The sequence below is a fragment of the Diceros bicornis genome, chromosome 21 (assembly GCF_020826845.1).
Source record: "Diceros bicornis minor isolate mBicDic1 chromosome 21, mDicBic1.mat.cur, whole genome shotgun sequence".
Lineage (NCBI taxonomy): Eukaryota > Metazoa > Chordata > Mammalia > Perissodactyla > Rhinocerotidae > Diceros > Diceros bicornis.
This window is the reverse complement of record NC_080760.1, coordinates 36,116,998-36,137,526: the sequence shown is the minus strand read 5'-3', so window position 1 is coordinate 36,137,526 and position 20,529 is coordinate 36,116,998. Positions and strand designations below refer to the sequence as shown.

At 40.3% G+C, this 20,529-nt stretch overlaps 1 protein-coding gene and 1 pseudogene across 5 annotated transcripts in view; both read right to left on the bottom strand.

Moving 5' to 3' along the window:
- COL14A1 (collagen type XIV alpha 1 chain) overlaps positions 1 to 17,099 on the bottom strand; it is a 212,804-nt gene extending 195,705 nt beyond the window's left edge. For 2 of the 5 annotated variants that reach the window (XM_058564860.1, XM_058564862.1), the window contains exon 1: positions 16,926 to 17,099. The gene's annotated coding sequence lies outside the window, so the exon portion shown is untranslated. The remainder of the gene's footprint in view (positions 1 to 16,925) is intronic. The other 3 variants (XM_058564863.1, XM_058564861.1, XM_058564864.1) reach the window with 3 other exon arrangements.
- LOC131419582 (protein limb expression 1 homolog) lies at positions 2,570 to 3,534 on the bottom strand (annotated as a pseudogene).
- Positions 17,100 to 20,529: the final 3,430 nt, after the last annotated feature.

Here is a 20,529-nt window from a genome sequence, read left to right as displayed (position 1 = left end):
TACCGAAGTGGAATGCGTGAACTTAACCACTACACCACTGGGCTGGCCCCCGGATCCGGGATTTGAACCTACACATAAGGCAGTCAGACATGGTAGAAGCATCTTAGGAGAACGTTTCTACAGTATCACACTTCATACCACTTTCTTTTCATTTTAAAATATCTTTTCTTGCTCTGATTACAAAAATAATGAGTTTTAATGGTGGAAAATTAGAAAATACAAGAAAGCGCAACAAAGAGTATGCACTTTTTGCTATCTACTTTTCCCTTACTGAAGTGTGAGTATTTTCTGATGACAGTAAATATCCTGTCAATATATATGGCTGTAGCACAATCTATTTATTATCTATCTCTATTTGGAAATTTAGTTTATTTCCAAATTTCCCTAATACACATAACATTGCAATAAACATCATTATTCACATCTCCTTGAATACATGACTATTGATTTCCTTTGGCTAAATTCTCAATTATGGAAATGCTAAGTAAAACGATGTGTTTTTAAGATTTTTGAAAGATGTGTACATAATGCCCTATAGAAAATTATGCTGATTTCCGTGTGCACCAGCATCTTATATGAGTACCACATCACATCACTTCCACCATCACAAGGGTTAACTGTTTTCAATATATGTTGATTTGATAGGTAAAATGTGATTATCACAATATCATCTTAATTTGATTATTTACAATCAGTAAAATGTAACATTTTGTGTTCGTTGGCTATTTATACTTTTTATAAAATATCCATTCATATCTTTTAATGATTTTATCATTGATTTATAAGAACTTTTTACATATTATTAATTTTAACATATATATTGCAGTATTTTTCCAGTTTTTGTTTTTGCCTTTCAATTTTGTTTATTGGGCAAAGAATTTTTTTTTCAAGTTAAGGCATCTGACTTGATCTTTTTCTGTATAGTTTCTGATTCAGTGTCATGAGTAAAATGGTCTTTCTCACCTCAAAGTATATTTCAGTTATTTTAACTTTTTAGTTCCAATTGTGAATGGAATCTTGGATTATGTTTTAATACAGAGAAGATACTGATTTTATGTATTTATTTTATAATAGACCACCATTCTGAACTCTTTCTAGCTCTGTTTTTTCAATTTAATCTTTTGGATTTTCCAGGTTGACAATCACATCATTTGCAATCAACGTGTTTTTTCTTATTGTATAGGCTAGTAGTTTTAAAACAATTATTTTACTAGAAAGGCCTCAAATATTTCATCATTAATTATATTGCTAGTAGTGGAGTTCGCATACATTTTATTTTTCTGTTAAGAAAATACTTCTTGATTTTTTACTAAGAGTATTTTTTTTTCCATCAGGAATGGATGCTAAATCTTGCCTTTATGATTTTTCATCTATTGAGATATTCATATTTTTCATCTTTACCTCTTAGTGTAATTAATTATTTTGATAATGTCTAACATTAATCTATCCTTTCGATACAGAAAGAAATCCTACCTATTCATGGCAATTACTGTGGTTTTTTTTTTTAACTTTAATGTAATTATAATGGTTTTGGCTTTCAGCCAAGCCATTTTCAAATAGATGGCAAAGTCATATTACTTCCTTAAAGAAGATCCTGGTAATTGAACTTAATAATGACACTACGTTTGAGCTACTGGTTTTTTATGTTCTTGAACAACAACAAAGACAGCAAAATATTCATTCTCCCTTACCCCTAAGAAACTAATCAAATGCAAGCACTCTTTGTTGCATGGTATTTTTCAAAATGTTTTAGACTTTAAAATGCCTATAATTTTCTCTATTATAGAGATGTGTGTGTGGTGGCAAAAATAAAAACAAATCAACTCAAATTACTTATTTGCAAATTAAAAGTGAATATGATCGATTGCAAGACTCATAAAAATTGGATATTAATTTTTCTAGAGGTACAGGAGTGAGGGCACTATTCTAGGTGACATTTATCTCCAAATGAGTATGGGTTTTAAAAAATTATTATTATAGTGATATTTTAAGCCACATTAGATTTATCTAGTATTTCCAGGCTATTACCACTTCAAGAACTTTGATAGATCCAGATAAAATCCCTGCTGTAGATGTGGATTATACCTAGTAGAGTGTGAGCTATCTCTTTACTTACCTAGCTTGGGAAGAGACTGTAACACTTGTATGTTTTTTTAAAATAATCCACATTGCTTATTTAATCCCAAGTATTTTTTAAATTGCTATCATGCTACTTATCCCAGTCCTGGCTGCTGTTCTTTTGAGGGAATCTACACTAATCCATTCTTTGAAACAACATCTGTAATCTAGTGAGGCATGTGTCAGCCAGGCTTTAGGTTGGAGCCAGTCCTGGAAAATATTTGTCAAACAACCCTGTTTCCATTCTTCCAGTCTGAAGAGTATAATGGGGAAATTGCATCGGGTGGTTGTTGGGTCCTGTAAGAGTCCTACTAGTCTCAGATTCTGTGAACAGAATGGGTGGGAGGATTAGTGCAGCCTTCAGGTAGTAGGTATAGGTGCCAAAGCTTCTGATGACCCCCTTCAATGAACTTCCTAATGGCCTCTGCCATCCTTGGGGGCACTTGGGATCTGGCCTTGCTAGTGATAGCCATACAGGGCCATGTGGCTCAGCAGATCATCACCTAGTGAGGAAGTGTCAAGGCCACTGTAGAGCTGAGTCAAGGCTAAGCTCCAGATTTCTTTTCTAGGTAACACTATGGTTATCCTGCTTTCTTTGCTTGCTCTAACTCCCTCAAGACCATTCATTCATTGCACTTGAGAGAGGATTCCTGGTGACTCTTACTCCTTTATGATCCAGTCCAGGGCCACATGGCTGCTCATCTTTTCATCTAGGGAATATTGAAAACAGGAGACGATTTTCTGTCGTTTCACAAATGGCTTTTAGGCTTCCCTTCTAGGGCAATAGTTGGAAAATGGTCATCAGCTCCCAAAATTCCAAACATGGTCTTTCCCATATCTGATTCTAACATGATGGGCTCTGATGCTGATGCTGGGGTCATAAGCACATCTAGAGTGCCGCTGGTGCAGGCAACTACTTCCTGAACACTTCCCGTAATGAAATCCTTGGTGATCCTTCAAGAGGGCAGCTCACTGAAGGATGACCAAGACGAAGACCACTTGACCAAGTAAGACCCCTTTAGCTGCATCCCGTCAGGCCTCAGCTCTACTTAAGCAGCACTGAAAGTTGCCAAAACAGGGTCCCCCTAGAGGGTCACATAACTCACAAAGGGAGGTCCAAGAGATGGCCTGGACTTGTAGACCACCATGGCTCCACTTGGGAAAACAGCACTTTGCTGCTGTTTGCTTTCCCAAAGTTCCTATAACATTGACACAACATTCAAGTCTTTAGAGAGGAGAGCCAGATCTCTGTGAGGCAAGACTTGGGCAACGCTATGTCTCAGGGATTCCAAGGTTCTGTTCATCTTGGGTCCGCTGGACAAGCCTTCCGTACAGGGTGTTTTCATGCCTGAATTCTTGTAGTCCTGGACTGAATTTGTGCAGCTCATTGATGCATTGGATTACCAAAGAATCCCTTCCAATTAGACAATTTCCCAGAGTCTAAAGACCCCTCAGGGGACCCTCCTCTCAGGCTAACTTATTTTTGTTGTATCTTCATATTATTGTTTTTATATAATGTCAACTTTGTACAGCTAATTTTTTGGATCTATATTAATAACTGAAATTGACCAATAGTTTTCTTTTCTTTAAAGGTTTTGGTGTCAAGATTATTCTAGCTTCATAAAGTAAAGTTAGAAAGTTTTCCATATTTTCATTGTTTTGTAATAGTTTAAATAGCATAAGAATGATCTGTTCAATGAAGGCCTAGGAATAATTTGAGTGAAAAAATCATGTGGGCGTATTTCCCTTTTTGAACCTAATTCCTACACAATTTTTTAAAACTTTTTTCTTGTGTATACATCTACTTAAGTTTTCTACTTCCCGGTCCTAGCTTGGATATTTTCCCATAAAGTGATCCTTTTTATTTTGATTTTCAAATTTATCAGCACAGAGTTGTGCGATCTCTCAGCTTAAAGCATATCTTTTCTGGTCACAGCTCCCTTATCAGTATTAAGATGGTGTATTCCTGACTTCTCTTTCTGGAATAGATAAGCTATATATTTTTCCAGTTTCCAATTTTTTTGAGGATAAGTTTTTTTTTTCTTGTCAATGTTATGTTTTATTTTCTGATTTATATTTTTCTGCATTTATCATTAGGAATTGCTTCTTTTTGCTTTTCTGTTTTTATTTTATGAATTTTTGTTGTTCTTTGTGATTGTTTTGTTGTTCTTTGTATTGTTTTGTTGAATCCTTAATTAATGCAATACTATTCTTTTTCTGAGGCCATTAATTTTCCTCTGAATATGCTTTGGCATCATCATATAAGTTTTCATTTCCTTTTTACCCAAGAGTTATTTCAGTGAATGTAGCAAAGCATTATTCCATGAACCTTCAAAGCAACATGACTCATGCGCTTAAACCTCTGCTATTCTGGTTTTATTCCAGAGTATTACAGTATATCCAGAAGAATAAATAATTGTATTTCCCTCAAGCAAACATTCAAAAAACTTTTTCTTGGCAAGTATGTGTTTTTATAATATCCAATGACAGTCTAATATGCAACTCCGCTGTGTTGCCAATTAAAGGGAGATCCGTATGCTTTGATAATCGTATAAATAATCAAGTTAAGATCCCATAATAAAAATTAAAGAATGTACTCAATTGTGCTTAGGAGTCCAAAAAAATATCTTCCTCTACCAGCTTACTCTAGTTCCAAAATGCTAATTACTAAAGAATAGTTCCTTGGATTAAGACATTCACATACTACATGCTCCTTAAAATTCCTAATGGAATAGGCAATACATTAAATGCCCATTCTAAAAAAATAGGCAACATATTAAGTGACTAATATATGTATATATAATATATAGCATTGTAGCCTGGATTAATTTACTGCCAATTAGGAAACCAACCATTTGTCAGGGCACAGAGGAAGTGGGACAAACGGTGAGTAAATTTTGATGAAATACTGGAGGAAAGGCCCTGGGGCATCTTTAGAACCCTAACCCTTCAGAGGCAGGTAGAACAACACTAGGTGAGTTATCCAAAGGGATGTGAGTAACACTTAGGTAGACAGAAGGCATGAATACAGGGGACTTGAAAAGATATGGGAGCAGGCTCCAGCCCTATCACAACCAAGACATCAGTAAATCTGCCAGTCACCCAGATAGCTGTCCACTACACCCCAAGAAAACTACAGCAGCAGAATCACTCTCTCAACTCGAACAAAATATTCTGAGATTTGTTCCCCAAACATTATAACCACAGGTTTCAACTAGAACAAGGCAAAGAGAGAGAGAGGTAAGGAAACAGGCCACGTTTGTCTTTTTGGCATGCACTTTAATTTAATTTAATTTTTTTTTCCCCCAAAGCCCCAGTAGACAGTTGTATGTCATAGCAGCACATCCTTCTAGTTGCTGTATGTGGGACGCGGCCTCAGCATGGCCGGAGAAGCGGTGCGTCGGTGCACGCCCGGGATCCGAACCTGGGCCGCCAGCAGCGGAGCTCACGCACTTAAGCGCTAAGCCACGAGGCCAGCCCTGGCATGCACTATAAGATCAGGGGACTTTTATCAGTTATCACATGATACTATCTTAACATAGGAGAAAAAGGTCCTTTGATAATCCACCATCCAATAGCCTGTCTCTGTTCTCATCCAAGCACCGCAGTTCCCATGTCCAGGTGTTTTGAAGCAATACTTAACCTGCCAGCCACATTGGAACTTAATCTGCATTTCACCTAATTTAATTTAAATAAATAAATAAATAATGGCTAGCCTAGTCTTGGCACCTTTTTTTTGAAAACTGAGTATTATTTATATGGAAAAAAAAAACGTAGCCATAGCGTATCTTTAAATTCTTCCCTTTTTGTTGTTTATTTTAAATTAGGATGAGTAATATCATATTGGGAGAAGTGGAATTTTAGTTTTCCCAAGGTTTTCTGCCAAGACTCCAAATTTTTGGACAGTAAAATAGGGGCAAGAAAAATCTCAATTCCTATTAAAGTGCCACAAGATATTTTAACATTTACCAAAATGTCAAGGCCTAATTTGTTGGGACTTTGCCCAAAAGCTTGCATGAAACAAGTAACTCTGCCTTTTTTTTTTTTTTTTTTTTTGGTTTAAAAACATCATGTTAGAAATGGCTACTTAGCTCTAAGTTCAGAAGGTATAAACCCAATTTGGGGAAAGTTGCTAATGTTTAGTAGAAGTTTTCTCAAAACAGAGTCCCAATTTTGTAATCAGTAACTTAAAACTATCCCCATTAGGGGTAATTAGCCCTCCTTCTACTTCACATGTTTGTTTTATTTAATCTCATTTGTACCATTAACAAGGAGCAAAGGCCCTGGTTACAAGCCAGTTTTATCAAAATTCCTTAAAATATTTATTCTAAAGTTTTTGTAAACCACTCATACACACACACACACAGAGACCTGCACAGACTTACACATATATATACACTCAAACCTTGGATAATATTCTATTGAATTAGTGCTGACTTAAAAAAAACCATAAACAAAACAAAATGGTTGCTAGCCATCTGGTATACCAGCCCTGAGAGAGTTCATTATTCATAGTATTGGAATTTTCATTCCACAATCTCTTATTGAGAGTCCTACTATATAACCAAAGCTCTCTACTTGGTACTAAGGAAGATACAAAACTTCATGCTATATAATCCCTGCCTGCAGTGATCTCACTTACAATTTTACTGAAAAGGAAGATCACAAGCAAATGTATTGCAAAGCTAAATGAAATAAGTGTGAAACAGAGCAAAGAGTTAGCACAAAGTGGTAGTATGAATAGAAAACTGGGAGTTAGGAAGACAGTTCTGCCAATAATTTGCCAGGGCTCCTTCACTAACTAGTTTAACCACTCTATGACTTGATTTCTTTACCAATAAAATGTGCAAGATAACATCTACCTTATAGAATGACTGTGATAATGTACTAGAATACAGGCAGCTGTCAAAAAGTTCCAACCATAGCATATTTTAGCAACAGGTTGAAAGAACATGAAGGAAAAGAGAATGATTATAATCAATGAATTTGCTAGTTGGGTAGATACTAGAGGAGGAAGGAGATTCAGGAAGTCTTTATCTCCCCCATCTCATTAAGTTTCTAGGATTAACTTCACAAAAAGGTTTAGGCAAAAACTAAGGATCCAGATAATGACAGGGGTAACAATTATTTGCATGGGTGAACTGCTCTAAACTTTTCAAAATACATTCCTATCCATTTTTTTTTTTAAGATTTTATTTATTTATTTTCCCGCCAAAGCCCTAGTAGATAGTTGCATGTCATAGCTGCACATCCCTCCAGCTGCTGTATGTGGGACGCGGCTTCAGCATGGCCAGAGAAGCAGTGCGCTGGTGCACGCCCGGGATCCAAACCAGGGCCGCCAGCAGTGGAGTGCGGGCACCCAACCGCTAAGCCACAGGGCCAGCCCAATTCCTATCCATTTTTATCATTTTCCAGATGACAGTTCTCTACAGGTTCAAAATAAACCATATGAAGACATGGAAGACTTGACTTAAGAGCAATTGACAGACTTAGAAAAAGACAGCAGTTCCAGCTGACGAGTTCATGCAAAGAAGTTTTGAAAGAAATGAGGATGTTGAAGCATGTTTTAAGCATAGGAAAAACAAGAATCAGAGGCACGAAATGGATGTCTTCAAATATTTGAAGAGCTTTCATGTGGAAGATAAAACAAGATTATTTTGTGCAGCGTCTGCAAATAGAACTTGAATCAATAGACTGATACACAGATATGTGGATTTGGATATAAAAATTCTCTAACAATTAGAACAGGTTCTTTTTTTTTTTTATAATTTTTTTTCCCCCCCAAAGCCCCAGTAGATAGTTGTATGTCATAGCTGCACATCCTTCTTAGTTGCTGTATGTGGGACACGGCCTCAGCATGGCCGGAGAAGCGGTGCGTAGGTGCATGCCCGGGATCCGAACCCGGGCCACCAGCAGCAGAGCACACACACTTAACCGCTAAGCCACAGGGCCGGCCCTAGAACGGGTTCTTTTCTTTCACTAGTTCTGAGGCAGAAGCTGGCTAAGGTTTACCCATAAGAGATGTTATAGAAGAGATTCCTAAATTTGTGGGTAGGGGAACTGAACAAAATGACATCCAAGATGCCTTCTCCAACTCGACATTGTTAATATTTTAATATCCACCTTATAGAAAGAGAATTTTACAGTCAATTGATGATCTAGGTCATACAGGTATGTAGATAAAAAAGAAAGAACTAAAAACAGGCCTAACGTATCAGCCCAGTGTGTTGACCTTGCTTAGCATTCCTTATTTCTTCTTTCTAATGAAAATACCACCCCCCTCACATCCAGAATCATCAAAAGGGTTTTCAGGATTAGTTTATGAGGCCCTAGAGGAAATTGGTGATTATTACTCTTATCTGTTAGCATCATGACATAGTAAAAAACAACTCCATGTTAGTAATAAAGAAGACTTGGTTTTGTTACTTTTAGCTTGGTGATTAGTCTTTTTCCCCCTGAGTGAACTCTCCACAATACATGGCATGGTGAATAGAAATCAAGTGGAAACCCATAGTCTTCTTAGCACAAAGTATTAAAGGGTAGAAGAGTTCAGGAATGCCAGAGAGACTGGAAATTGAGAAAGAAAATGTCGAAAAAAAAACTGAGTCAAAATGAGGAGGAATAAAATCTGCATTAGAAACTCCCCTCAAATCCTGGATGTTTCAGAATGGTAAGGGTCAATTAATCAAGAAAACTTAATCATAAATGTGTAAGTACTTAATAATAGAGCTTCAAAATACATGAAGCAAAAATTGATAGAACTAAAGAAAGAAAAAATAAGCAAAGTTAGAGATGCTACCACTACTCTCAGGAATTGGTTGAACAACTAGACAAAATATCAGTAAAGATATAGAAAATGTGAACAACTCTATCAACTAATTGATATTTATTGAACACTACAACCAACAACTGCAGAATGTACTTTTATTTGAGTTTACATGGAAAGTTTTCCAAAATAGGCCATATTCTGGGCCATAAAATGAAACTCAATAAATTTCAAATCATTGCAAGCTTACAGAGTATGTTTTCTGACAGCAACAGAATTAAATTAGAAATCAATAATAATAAAATATCTCTACAAATTCAAAATATTTGGAAATTCAACAACATACTTCTAATTAATCCATGGGTCAAAGGAGAAATCACGATGGAAATTTTAAAAATATTTGATATTTTTTCAATATTTGGAATTTTTTAGAAATTTGGAAATAAAAAGACAACATACAAAAATTTGGCAGATGCACCTAAAGGATTAGAGAGAAATTTATACATTAAAATGTTTACATAAAAAAGAAGAAAGATTTAAAATTGATGATCTAATTTTCCACCTAAAGAAGCCAGAAAAAGAAGAGCAAATTAAATCCAAATTAAGTTTAAGAAAGGAATTAACAAGGATAAGAGTAAAAACCAAAGAAATATAAAACTAATATTAGTGAAAATTAAAAAAGTCAAAATTTGCTCCTTTGAAATATTAATAAAATTGAAAAATCTTTAGAAAGAGTGATCAGGGAACAAAGGTAGAAAACACAATTAACAATACCAGGAATAAAAGAAACAATATCACTACATATTTCACACATCAAAAAATGATAAAAAGGAAAAATATTAATAACTTTATGTCAATAAATTCAACAATTTAGCTTAATTGGAAAAAAAATCCTTGAAATACTCAACTTGCTAAAACAGACATATGAAGAAATCAAATATCCAAATATCTCTATATCTATTACAGAGATTGAATTTTTTATTAAAAATATTCCTACAAAGAAAATTGCAGCCCTGGATGGTTTCACTACTAAATTTTATCAAATATCTAAGGAAGACATAATATCAATCCCACAGGAGTCCTTTCAGAAAACAAAGGTGAGCTAGCATAATCTTTTTATCAAAACAAGACATCATTACAAAAAATAAAAATTTTCCTTATGAACATTGATACAATGTTCATATCCCTTATGAACCATATCCCTCATGAACATTGATACAAAAATACTTCACAAAATATTGTCAAATAACATTCAGTAATATATAAAAATAATAATAATAATCATTACCAAGTGAGGTTTACTCTAGGGAAGTAAGATTGGTTTAATATTTTAAAATCAATATCATTCAGCATGTTAACAGACCAAAAACATATATATATATAGAATTTATATATACATATAATTTCAATAGAAGCAGAGAAAGTATTTGAGAAAATTCACAACCCATCATGATTAAGAAGAAACTCAGGAAACTAAGAATAAAAGGGAACTTCATCAATCTGATAAAGGGCATCTATGAAAAACCCACAGCTAATATCATATTTAACAGTGAAATATTGAATGCTTCTTCCTAAGATAAAAAATAGGACAAGGATGTCAACATTGTAACATTTTACCATTTCATTCAACATTGTACTAGAGGTCCCAGCCAGTCCAATAAGGTAAGAAAAAGAAATAAAAGGCAGAAAGAATGGGAAAGAAGAAGTAAAACTGTATTTATTCATAATCAACATGATTGTTTACATAGAAAATCCTTAAAAACTTACTAAAGAAATAAAACCTACTTGAACTAATTTAGGAAGGCTGCAGGACACAGGTCAATGGGCAAAAATCAATCATATTCTTATAGCAGCAAACGAATGGAAAAGAAAAAATTTTTTTTAATTCCATGTGCAGTAACTTGAAAAAAGGCAAAATACTTAGAAATTAGTAAGACTTGGAAGTCTTCCATACTGTTTAGTGTAAAAACTACAAAAATACAAAACTGCTTTCATGAGAGATATTAAAGAAGGCCTTAATAAATAGTGCAGTGTACCATGTTCATGGATTGAAAAACTCAATATTGTTAGGATGTCCTCAAATTAATGTATAGATTCAAAACAATCAATTAAAATCTCAACAATTCAATTTTTGTAGAAATTAACAAATTGTTTCTAAAAACTACATGGAAATGTGAAGGATTTAGAACAGCCAAAATAATCTTTAAAAAGAAGAACAAAGACAGATGAATCACAATTTCTGATAGCAAGCCTTACCTTAAATCAACTGTAATGACAATAGAGATACATATTATTCTTTTGATGTGTTACTGGGTTCTATTTGCTAATATGCTATTTATATTAATAAGTATACTATATTAATAAGTGAGATAGCCTGTAGCTTTCTTATTTTATGCTGTGTCAAGTTTTTATATCAGTATTATCTTATTATTTTTTTATAAAAATAACTTTGAAGTTTCCCTTCTTTCTGTATACAGTACTATGGAACAATTATAGTAGCATTGGTATTATCAATTTTTTAATATTTTTGCTAGCATTCAATTGCAAAACCATGGAAGTCTGGCATCTGGGGGAGGCTACTTTTTAAAAACTTTTTCAAAGTTTTTACACCTATTGTTTTATTCGTAATTCTGTAAATCTAGGGTCAGTTTTGTATTTTGTTTAAAAATAAATCCATTTCACCCAAGTTTTCTAATTTATTGGCATAAAATTTTTAAATTACTATTCAATTCTTTTAATTTCCTCTCATTTTGTGATTGTTTTCCATTCTCATTTCTTATCTTTTGTATTTGGGCTCCTCTAACTTTGTTTTTTAAAACACAAACAACTGAATCAAATTCACAACATCAAAAATGTAGAGAAAGAAATGGTAAAATAGTAAGAGAGAGAACCATCAAAAGGAAGGGAAAGAATTGGCAAAGTAGTAAGAAGAGAAGGAGGAGGAGAGGGAAAATTATAACGATGAGCATGAGGAGGCAGAAGAAACAAAGAAAAGAATAAGGGAAAGAGAAAGAGAGAAAGGAAAATAGTATAAAGACAGAAGGAGCCAAGATCGCCTTCCTGGCCAGATACCGGGCAATGTTGCCTAGATTGGTGCTACTCAAAATACCTGTTCTGTGAACTGTTACTGGTCCACAATGAGATAAGGAGCTTATGCCAAAATGTAAATCTATGCATTGTCTTGCTTCCTTCATCAAGAAAGCTTTGCTATGAAAAAATATCTCAGCTGAACTAACAGTATGCATAGTGACATATTTGATTCACACTCTGGTGCAATTTTATCTAATCAGGGGGAAGTAACAGTTTGTGGATGGGCATCAACCAGCAGACCACAATTTGTGTAGCAGTGACCTAGATCCCTCACCAATCAGACCTCCAGTGGGGTGCATCTGCCCCATATCCCATTCCAAATCTCCAGCTAACGTCATGGCCTCAGTAACTATTTTTACCTTCTGGGTCTTAGGTACTACAGGACATCTAGACGCGGAGTTCAACCACAATCAAAAAGGCTCAAAGTGCATAAAAGGCAATGAATAAATATTGATTGACTGAATGATCAATGATTGAATGATCAGGGTTGATGTGTACAGGTCACCGCTGATGCACTGCACAATTCGCACTTGGCCTAGAGTGAGTGATGCTTGAAACTAGCAGACACTCTGCTCTCCAAGTTGTATGCAAAGCTGTGTTATCCAGACGAAAGGACGCTGTTGTCTTCTCCCAATGGCATGGGCCTACCCAGAGAGACCACCTGTTTCTAATTCACAGAAAGACCCTATATAGGTTAACAGCAGCCCTGGTAATGACTCCAGTGCAAGAGAATTGACTGCAAATCAGCCCTAGGAATGTAGCTGCTCAGTCTTAAACTAGTGCTGTAAGTTCTACGCGATAGAAGGCACAGCCGTCCCAAAAGTATGGCATAATCGGAATGACAGCTCCTTGACTTGGGAATGATCCATCACCTGGCTTTTTTTTTTTTTTTCTCCTTTTTTTAAGGACTGACACAGCTTCTTGGTCAAAGAAATGGAAGATTGTTTTTAACTAAACTCTATACCATGTATAAGCAGTATAAAGGATAGCCGCACATCTCAGTATAGATAGACATCCTTCAGGAAGGCTTCCCTGATCTTCCAAGTGTGGGCCAGATGCTACCCCAAGTTTCCTACAGTAGTAATTTTTATTTTCCATTCTGTAGCACTTAACACTGTATTATAATCAGATATTTGCATTTCTACCTACCAAAGTGTAATATTCACCACTATATTTTGAATGCTTAGCACAGTTTCAGTACATAGCAGGAGGAAGGGCTGGAAAGTAAAGGAAGAATGGAAGCAAAAACCCTGCAGTAGAATATCATTTTTAGATAGCAATTCAGTGCTCCTCTCTACAAAACCAGGTAGAAAGCCACCCAGGAACAAATCTTTATCCAATAAAGGGTCTCCTGAGTAGCCCTGGTTATAGACACATCCTAAGACACTCAGATGGACTCAGCAAAGCCTGGTCTCCCTCTAGATCAATTTTCATAAACAATCCAGGTAATTTCTGGGAAGAAAGAGATCAAGCACTGCTCCATAAAATTCAAAGTTAGAGACACCTGCCAGGGTAGCTCCAACAAAGGCCCACTGGCAGAAAAGTTTGTCAAGAGCATTGATGTGTCCATGGACAGTGCACAGAAGGAGCAAGTTTAGATTTCACCTGTATCTGTCTGCCTTCCATCTCCTGTTTAGTTATTAGATTGTAGGGCCTCAGTTGACATCATCCATTTCCAGTCACACACCCCTCCCCCAACCCCATCAAAGAAACTGAAGGAGAATGTGTCCAATGGGATCTGGGTTCAAATCTCATAGACTTATCTTAATCAGGTGTCTGTCACTTGCTGGTTTTGTGACCCCAGGCAAGGTAATTTATGTCCCTGAAGCTCAGTGATCTTATCTCTAAAAGAAGAATAATATTTACTTCTGCAAGTAATTGGAAGACTTAAATATGTTTCTAAAAGAGAAAAGGATAGGTACTCAATAGGTACTCAAAAAAAAAAAAAATGCCAGCACTTCCACCACACACACACACACACACACACACCCATCACCCCCACGGGAACAGCATGAAGTTTGGTCTTCACTCAAGGCTTATTGTACACAGAGGAGTAACTGGATCCCTGCCACTTTTTATTTAGTTACAGAAGGAGCAAGAGGAGATTGTTTTCCCGACATCCAGCATTATCAGGGGCAAATCTGACAAGGAGGAATTTGTTTTTGCCATTGTCCTTTAAACTTTCCTCTCCCTCCCTCCCCCTACCCCCAGTGGCCCCTCTGTTGCCCCTGGGACCATCTAGTGTCTCATTTACCAAGGATCTTGCTCTACACAGAGTGTGGTAATCCCAGATGATTTGTTAGCTCCGCACTCAAACACCACCACCTCAGCCTGCAGCAATTCACAAAGGCCCTGTCCTTCAAAGGAATCAGGTTACACTCCACAGGCCAGCAAAACAGCAGTTATTTGGCTGTATTAGGATTAAAATGACAGCAGTGTGGCTCTAGAATCACAGAACTGCAGAGACTGTCAGCTGAAAACTGGCAAAAGATCTTTGTGTTTTACTAGGTGACACTAGGAAGTATTTAAAAGCCAAAGGGAGCACACCCCCAAGGGCCTTTTGGGGGTGCTGGGTCTTGTCCCAGTACCCCTCAAATACCAGTTTGCTCAGCCCATTCTTAAGGCCAGCCCTGGATGATTCTGAAAAACAAGACACGCACGGAAGGCCCCGAGAGTTCTCTGAAATCCTCAGCTGGAATGTTAGCAGCAGAATAAGGGCCAAAGGGCTCCTCCCATCAATCCTGAAGCCTGGGACCTACCCAAAACTGCTCCAGGAATTCTGATGGGTTCCAAGAAATTCTACCCAGGGAATTACTGAGAGGCCTCACCAGTGTGGCTCCTGTCTTTTCAAAGGGACCCCCAGGAGGTCAGGGCTGCACTGGAGGTTCAGGTCTCTCCTAGCTCAGGGCTCCCCAGGCAGAGAAGGAGGAGATGCTCTGTGTTTAGTTAAAGAGGATCCTGTGCATCATGGATAAACCTTGAAAACATTTTGCTAGGTGAAAGAAGCCAGTCACAAAAGACCACACACATATTGTATGTTTCCATTTATACGAAATGTCAACAGAAAGTAGATTAGTGGTTACCAGGGGCTGGGTGGGGTGGGGTGGAGGAGAGGTTGGGAAGAAACGAGCATTACTGCTAATAGGTACGAAGTTTCTTTTTAGAGTGATAAAAATGTTCTAAAATTCATTGTGGTGATGATTGCACAACTCTGTGAATATACTTAAAACCACTGAATTGGACACTTGTATGATATGTGAATTATATCTCAATAAAGTTGCTTAAAAAAAAATACGATCCTGAACTCTATCTTACAGTAATCACGCCACTGCCACCAGGTTCAGAGGAAATCCAACCAAGTTGCCTTTTCCCAACAACCAAAAATCCAAATGCTATCCGTTCATTCATTCATTTATTCATTCACTTGTTCTAAATTGACCAGTGAGTTCTCTGCTTGTAGAATTGGACTACCTTGTCAGAAACAGAACACCAGTTCTCACTGCACCCAGCTTAAGCTCGTCTGCTGGATTTGAATAGGGCCCCTTCACCACATGCGGCAACTAGGAAGGGTCCCCCCCGCGGTCCTCTGCAGGTGAAAAGCCCCAGAGCCTTTAACAGGGGAATTTCAGAAAAACTCCTTTTCATTCCTGCTCCCCACAGAGGCACCAAAGTCTTATCTCCATATTTCTTTGTTCCTGCCCCCTCCCACCCCCTTCAGCTGCTGCCAGCAGCGGACTCTCCAAAACTTCCAGAATAGAATCCAAAACTTTCAGAGGGAATGGGGCTCTCAGTAGCAGCTCCAGAACCGATTTTCGGGGGGAAATGCAAGTCCCTGCGAGAGCTGCATACGAGCCCCATTTGGGCACTTTCCCTAAGGACAAGCCCAAGCCGGCACCTAGGCAAAAGGGGCGACCCCCTGTCAGCCCTGAGCTCGCGCGCCACAGAGCATGCTTCCCGCAGAGGACCCAAGAATCCAGCTCCAAAATCGGATAGCCTGTGGTCCTGGACTTGCAGGCGGCGCCCAGGCCCTCACCTAGGACTGAGGCCACTCCAGTGGCCCCACGCCGGATCCTCCTGGCCAGGCTCTAACTCTGTCTTGCTTGTGCACGTTACACGCCAAAACCTAACTCCGCCGGATGCATCTCCGCCCAGGCGCTGCGTATTAGGAGGCTTGAAGGAAAGGTCCAGAGGAATAAAAAGGGCGGAGGTTAGGAGTGGAAAAGCCAGGGCAGAGAGAACCCTCCAACACCACATCCCGTTGGTGCATCTCAAAGCCGCAACCTCCTGGTCCCAGATACCAAAACAAAACGCGCGAAGCATCTGGGTTTCCTGAAGCAAAGAGGAAGAGCGGCTACCGCCAACACCCTCCAACGATGCGCCCTGCTTGGGTGCTCCTCTTTGCGTCTAGTGCCTGGTCCCCTGCACTAATCTGTGGTAGTACCGAGGGGTGGCTGGGTGAGTTTTGTCCCCCATGATCCTCTTCGACTGCTCTCCCAAGCGACCCCAAATACAATCTAAATAAAGATAGCGTGCTTTCTATTTATATACTGCCCTCCAAGACATATCCCTAAGCCCTTTTCTCACCAGATTGTCGCCTTTACTAAACCCTTTCTTCTTGGAAAGGTTAGAGTCGCCACTGTCTCGGACCCAAAGCCGCTTCTTCCCGCCGCGCGCTCACAACACCCAAATACAGGGAAAAGCTCCCGGGAGCAACACGTCTTCACAGTCTGTGCATTCGTGTCACGCAGCACCTCCTATTCTTCCTGCGCAGTCCGGGTGCACCGCCCCATCCCACCCCAAAGGTCCCTGGACCATCCTGGGCGCGCGCTGTAGAAAATGTCCACGGAATTGCGTTGCGTCTGCAGGTGTTTCGCCCTCTCCACTTTTCCTTCCTCGCGAACAGACTTTTCAAAGTCGACCCGAAGAAGGGCAGAGAAAGATTAGAACTGACCTGTGCAGAGCAAGGTTCCAGCCCAGGTTGGGGACCTCTCGGTGCCTAGGGGAGATCCAAGTGCCGCTGCGCGTTGGTTCTTGGCGGCGCACCGCTCTCACTCCCTTTCCGCTGTGTGCCCGTTTTAATTAGCCTCTTTCCCTCTCCCAGTCCCCCTCCCTGTCCCTCTCCCTATCCTTCTTCCTTGCCCTCTCCCTCTCCTCCTCCCTCTCCTGCTCCCACTCCTGGCCGCCTGGAGCTGCCTCCTCCTCTCCAGCGCTTCCCTCCTGCTGGGCGCCCAGGATCTGATAAGAGGGAAGGAAGGCCAGCCGGCGGCCAATTATAGAGCGGAAGGTGGCCGCGGGGGCGGAGGGTGGGGAGGTGGGAGGCAGGCCTAAATCCCAAACACCCCCCACTTTATCTCCTCCTCCTCTCCCACCCCCGCCCCACAGGAGTTGCTCTGAGGAGCGCGCCCCGCACCGCCCACGGGCCCCTCCTCCCAAACCTGGCGGGGGTTCCAGGTGCGCGCCGCAGCCGGGTGTCCAGCGAGGGAAAGAGCCTCTTTTGCTCCTCCACTCGGCCCAGGCTAGTGTGAGGCTGCTAAACTGCAGCCGCTTTGGGAGGTCTGGAGCCCTTTGCTACGCAGGTGCTGTGTGCCCACTTCTCCACTCCTCAAGACCACCCTTGCCGACCCGCGGCAAGAAGCCTGCGCTCTGGGGGCCCGTACTCACTGTAAAAGGGTTCCCTTCCTCCCCTCCTCTCCCTTCCCTTTCCGAACAGTTCGGAACAAGGGTTGTAAAACGCCAAAGCAACGATGATCAAACTCTAAAGTTCAGGAGAATCTTCTGGGAGCGTTGAAATGGACATTTTTGCAGGTTTAGAAGGACGAATGTCGGCAGTGGCCTGTGGCTGGAGTTCCTAACCTGCAGATTCCCACTCAGAGATCCTGCTTCAACAGGTCGGGGCTGAGGCCAGGGACTCTGCATTCATCAAACACCCTGGTAGTTCTGATCCACGCAGCCCACCCTCCGAGAGGCTCCACCCTGAGACGTGCAACACAGGAGGCGCGCCACAGCCTGGCGCCGGGTCTCTAGGGACTCGGCCCTGCGCTGTCACCCTCTGGGCCCCCTTAGAAATTCATCATCGTTACCCACTTTTGAACCGTGCAAATAAACCCACCGCGGCGTCCTTTACAATCCAGCTTGTGCGCACACGAATGTTAGGGAGGGAGGTATAGAAACTGGGAATTTAGCAAGAACCCATTTTTGTGCGAAAATACTTGCTCGCCTTGGAAAACTGAAAAGAGGGTATTTCACCACCCCTAAAGGCTGGTGATGGAGAGAAGAGAAAGGGCAAGTGATACTCTTCAAAGGTCCCCGAACCTGCTTCCATCATGCCCCGCTGAGAATCCAGAAAGAGGGTCTGTAACGTTTGAAATCTTTCAGAGGGGTCCTTCCGACATTCTAACCATCCCAATGTTAGCCACCTCTTCTGCTTTCCCCGAATTTGCATGGTGCTTCCATCCTCTTGCCCAAGCTCTGAACTTCCCTGCTGGTCCCGCGGTTGGAGTGACGACGGCGGATTCCACAGCCCTCACTGCCTCCTTGCGTCCACTGGTCCCTTTCCACATTGGCCTCAGCTCAGCCTCAGGGCGGGGCCGAGCTAGCCGTCCCTTTGCTTCTGCGCTTCACTGAACGCGGTTCTCCGGGGTCAGGCAGCCCGCGCGGCTTTTTAGGAGACAGGCCCTAAGTGTAGGGGCTCCAGACGCAGTACTGCAAGGGTGCGAGCGCCACCTGGTGTCTGCACCTGGGGTTTGGGAGAGGACGGGAACTGGAAAGAGATCCATCCACCCTAGATTGAGGCGCAGGGACCAGAATTCCTGAAACGCAGTATTTATCCCTGGAGACAGCTACCACTTTGGTTAGATGTCCTTTCTTCTGCCCCCGACCCCCGCAAGTGCCTGCTTCCCTCATACTCTGTGCTGCCTTTTAACTAATAAAATGACTCTTATGTCCTTCATTTTTACCAAGAGGTAGATGGCTAATAAGTTCAGCTTTTCTTGTAATTCCCTTGGGGGAGGTAGTGGCATCTTAGCACAAAGTTATAAGCAAAGGGGGTGAAAAAGTACTTATGATGGAATTATAGAAAATTGGAAATGAGAATTCTCTGATGATTTTCAAATATGACGTGTACGGAAATCTATATATAGCAAATAAAGAAGAATAATATTTGTTCGATAAAAATCTTATACGATAATGTATATTGATTTTGTAATGGTATAAATGTGATTTTTTAAAATCCTAACTCATCCTTCCTTCATCTCTTTAACTTTTGACTTCTTGCATTTCACTTTCAATGTAGAGACTCCAACTAATCTTCAGTCAGAATGGCTGGTTTCAATCAGTTTTCCATTAAGTTGCAGTTGTGTGTGAATTTCCAGCCCTTTCAAGGGAGAGTTTATTCAAAATTTATCTTAAGTTCAGCCCCCAGAGTCTGGTAGGGTACTGAGAACTGATCATAGAAACAAGACCAGAAGACCGGTTAATGATCTCCTCCCTCAATCTAGGAAAAACTTTGTCTGAACAAACTTGAATTTCTGGAGGCTTTTTCAAAGATATCCAGAAATTCCAGCTTCCCACAGTAATTGATTTCAGGACTCAACAACTCTTCCTAGACTCTTATCATGGGTATGTGACATGACTGTGACCTTGTTTCTCTCAGAGGACTCCACACACACCCTGTAGTCCCTCTCCTCTCAACCCCCTGAAACTTTGCAGAAAGACTTTGGACTCAAACTTGAATTGAAGTTGCTCTGCCCCTTGCTTGTGTCACTTTGGTGAAAATATTTTGCCTCTCTGAGCCTAACTTCTTGTGTATAAGAAGGGGTCATTAATTGTATCTCAGGGGGTGGTCATGAGGATTAAATGACAGATGTGTTTATAGACCTAATCCACAATAAATAATAAATGGCCACTTTATTACCCAAACTAGGTCTATCCCTCTTCTGCCCATTGCATATGGCAGTATTCTCTTCAGCAACCTCTTCCGGAAAATTCTCCTTGCAATGTTTCTCAACAGAGGTCCTATTGATATTTTGGGTAGGACAGCAATGACTACCCCAGACATTGTAGGACATTTATTATTCCTGACTCCACCACCAAATTCCAGTAGCAGCCTCCCCATTTCCTAGTCATTGTGAAAACCAAAAATACCACCACGCATTTCCTCATACACTCTGTAGCAACCGTGGTTTCCAGCTTCATGGGTTATTTATGACCCCCTTCTTATACACAAGGAGTTAGGCTCAGGGAGGCAAAATATCTTCACCAAAATGACGCAAGCAAGGGGGCAGAGCCCCTTCAATTCAAGGCCGAGTTCTACTTCAAGCCTTCTGTAACAGCCAGCTATGATTTTTCCTCAGCCCAGCGTTCCTCTCCTCTCGCTTCTTTTGGTAACAGAGGGTTCGTACTCAGCCAGTAGGCAGGCAGCAGCTGATACTAATATGCCATATCTACGAACAATAACCATGGTCCAAGCCCCTGCTCCCCTCTTCCCCCGCGCCATGCTGACTATCCCATTCCTGCTTGTTGAGACTCCCAGTGTTTGTCCTGTTCTTGCAACAGCA